Source organism: Chelon labrosus (assembly GCF_963514085.1).
Source record: "Chelon labrosus genome assembly, chromosome: 6".
In the NCBI taxonomy this organism is placed as follows: Eukaryota; Metazoa; Chordata; class Actinopteri; order Mugiliformes; family Mugilidae; genus Chelon; species Chelon labrosus.
In genome coordinates, this window is record NC_140342.1 from 3,494,692 (window position 1) to 3,498,619 (window position 3,928).

At 39.8% G+C, this 3,928-nt stretch overlaps 1 gene segment (V, D, J or C); it reads left to right on the plus strand.

Moving 5' to 3' along the window:
* Nucleotides 1-298: 298 nt before the first annotated feature.
* Nucleotides 299-3,704, plus strand: LOC311489860 (Ig kappa-b4 chain C region-like). The segment is given in 3 exons: nt 299-337; nt 2,096-2,177; nt 3,276-3,704.
* Nucleotides 3,705-3,928: the final 224 nt, after the last annotated feature.

Sequence of the window (3,928 nt, forward strand, 5' to 3'; positions counted from 1 at the left end):
TGTCCTATGTATATTTTATATATTATTTTATATTTTATAATATTTTACATTTTACTTTTACTATTGCTAAAATTTTATATGTTTATATTTAATATATTTTACATTTTTTATTTTTTATTTTTATGTGAAGCGCATTGAATTGCCACGTGTATGAAATGCGCTATATAAATAAATATGCCTTGCCTTGCCTTGCCTTCTTCGACACGAAACCTCCGCCCTGAATCTATATTTTCACGCCTTTCTCCCACCGTGCCACCCCCCTCCCATCACCCCCTCCTCTTCTTACCCATCTACAGCTATGATCCCACCTACCACCTACGACCCCATTCCCCAGGATGTAGATAAAAGAGGAAGACTGGTTCTGCAATGTTCTCTTTGTAATCATTCTCAGGGACATTAATATTAATGACTGAATGATTATTGATCACAAACATTTATGATGTTGATCTGTGTCTTCATTTTTACTGAGATGGGATTTAAGTGAGAAAGCTGTGATCCAGCATGAAGCTGAGGTCAACGGTCATGATCCTATTTAATTGTCACAGGTAAATAGGATGTATAAAATAGGAGTGAGAGTCAGAAAGTCAGTTTGTCTTTGGGTCTGATTAATAACTTACAGATGGGAAGATGGAGGTTTTTCTAAAACATAATACAGCATCATCAGCGTACAAGCTGATTTTAGGACTTTGGGAATGATGCCTGAGATGTTGATGGATTTTAAAATGTAAACAATCAGGTTATAGATTGGAAAAACAGCTCATCTATGTGTAGGACATATTTTAAATAACTTAACTAAGAATAATTTTGTCTTAAAAATGCAGTGTATGATGTGTATGAACACTTTAACCAACGTCTGGTTTGTGTGTTCAGTGAACTGTATCAGTGTCTGCAGTAGCTTCCAGCTGCAGCAGTCACTTCAGTTTCTGTTCAGTCTGACTGAGGGAGGTTTTTGTACGACGCTTTTTCACTGTGTGAACACATACTGACTGTTGATGTAGTGATAACTCTGACAGTAATAAACTGCTGCATCTTCAGTCTGGACTCCACTGATGGTCAGAGTGAAGTCAGAGTTTGATCCACTGCCTGAAAAACGATCTGGAATCCCTGATTGTCGAGTGCTAGTAGAGTAAATGATAAGTTTAGGAACTCCATCTCTCTGTTGGTACCAGGCTAAATAGCTAGGATTCTGACTGGTCCTACAGTTGATGGTGACTGATCCTCCCAGAGCAGAGCTCACTGCTCCAGGCTGAGTCACTGTGACCTGGCCTCTGGACTCTGAGGATACAGAGACAAAAACATAAAGCAGCTTGATGGTTTTGTGGGCTTCATTTCAGAGGGACGGATGTTGATAGAGGAGAGGAGTTTGATTCTCTGGACTTTACCTGTGAAGCAGCAGCAGAGGAGAGTCCAGATGAGGACGCAGATCAAAGTCATGTTTTTGATGAGGAGGATTTCTGTGGCTTCTGTTGTCATGAAGGACAGCTGTCAGTCATCCAGTGTTCAACTCTCAGGACTATAAACTCTCCCAGAGCACTGGAGCATGGTGCTGCTGATGCAAAGTGGCTCTCTATGGAAATGATCTGAGTGACTCCAACAGGGACTTGGATCACTCTGATCATGCTGTTGATCAATGGATCAATCACTTCATTGTTGTATTGATTATGGAGTCGATGAAAGATTTTACATTTACCATTTTAAATATATCTTCTATTAAAATGTCTCCTTTCTTATTTTCTATTTTTAAGTCAGGTGATCAGTCAGTTATCAGTATTGATCTGGAACATGTCTGTAGTTATATTCATATTTTATATATTTAGTCTTTTATGTGTATGCATTATTAAAATGTATTGCATGTGCATGTGTTATAATATTACCAGATTTTAAATGACTCTCTATCTTAAAGGGAAATGAAACGCAATATGATTTTTAAACAGTAATTAAATATGAAATGAATTCTAACTAAAAATCTAAATTCATTCAATGTGTTCTACTGTGTTATTTTCAGTTTTCCTATCAGCTGACAAAATGATCCAAACAGTGAATGATTGAGTTGAGTTTGTTTATTTCAAAGTCAGAGAGCCGTGTCTCTCTCCAGTCAGAGGTTTTTGTACGGCGGCTCAATGAGTTTGTATCACTGTGGTGGACTTTTGGTGGAGGAACCAGACTGGAACTTGGAAGTAAGTCAAACTTAAAGCTCTTTTATTTTAGGAGCTATTCTCTCTTTTTCGTTTCTTGACTTTTTATTCATCAGGCAGGAAAACTAAACATCTTTCCATGTAATATTTTTACATTTATCTTTCTGCACCAAGAGACAAAGTTCACTCCAGATATTTCAAACTCATATCAATGAATCTAAAACATTAGTATGGTTCAGAGGATAAATCCTTCTTTGTGGTTTTAATGGTAAAGTTGAATTTTGAGGGCTTGTAGGTTTAGTTCAGTCTGACAAAGTCAGAGAGCCGTGTCTCTCTCCAGTCAGAGGTTTTTGTACGGCGGCTCAATGAGTTTGTATCACTGTGGTACACGTTCGGTGGAGGAACCAGACTGGAAGTTGGAAGTAAGTTTCTACTGTATTTAATACTAAATACTAGATTGTAGATTCATCTTTTCAAACCCTTTTCATGACTGTTTGAAGAAGAGTCAAATATGTCTCTTTTCTTTCCAACAGTTTCAGTCTTCATGTTTTTCTCTCTCCTCATGGAGGCTAACTCAGATCAGCTTTGATGAAGTTGGATTTTCACGTTTGTGTCAAAGTGAAATTTCAATGCTTGAAGTGTAGAAAGGATCAACGTTCATTGGTCCTATGATCAGTTTATGATGTGACATCAAAATAACTGTTGTTAGGATGGATTCAGTTTGACGTTTGAAATCATGTCAACAGTTTGTGAAATAATGATTGAAGTCCACATGAAGATCATTTTGTGGCAGTGAGCTGCTTCTCTCTACTTGTTTCCACTAAATCCTTTAAAGTCATGTATGGTTCAGATGTTGATGATGTTGAAGCCAAACTTTTCTTGGAAATGTTGAGACATGTGCTTCTTTAGTTTCCAGTGTAGTTGGACATATTTCAGGTCAAACTGGATGATGATTGTCTCTGTGCTGATATGCATGAGAGCTTTCTGAAAGGGAAGTGAAACAATGTGTGAGGGAGTGACTGGTGGAGCAGAAAAAGCATCTGACAGAAAGTTCTTCAAGGAGAAAATCAACTCTCTCACAGTAAAGGTGTCCAAGTGTCTGCTGTTTGATTGACAGCTGTGTGCTCCCTGTCCTCCTAGGTGATGCCCGTCCCACCCTGACGGTGCTGCCTCCCTCTGTGGAGGAGCTGGAGAAGGGGAAGGCCACGCTCATGTGCCTGGCCAACAAGGGCTTCCCCTCAGACTGGAGTCTGTCCTGGAAGGTGGACAGCAGCAGCAGCATCAACTGGGAGGAGAGCAGGAGCCCCGGGGTGCTGCAGAAGGACGGCCACTACAGCTGGAGCAGCACCCTGAGGCTCCCTGCAGACCAGTGGGGGAAGGTGGGCTCTGTGACCTGTGAGGCCAGCCAGGGCTCCCAGACTCCGCTCTCAGAGACACTGAGGAGAGACCAGTGTTCCCAGTCCTGACCTGACTCACTGGGACTCTCAGACTGCTTTCACTCTCTCTCTGCTCTCTGTCTTTTCTTTGACATGTTCCAATTTACTGGCTTCTTTCTGTGTTTCAATGTTGTTTCACTGCTTCTAAATAATAAAGACCTGCTCATCAACTCACTTGTTCTCATGTTGACTCTTTTCAATCATTTTATTTCATTTTATTTTTTAAATCCCGAGAAGAACTGAGATGATAAAACAGTTTTTGATTGGGTAAAGGAAGTGTAAGTTTCCATCATTTCTATCTCTGTCCAGAAACATGTTGATAAACTCAGTAAAACAAAGTGAACGTCCAGATATTTT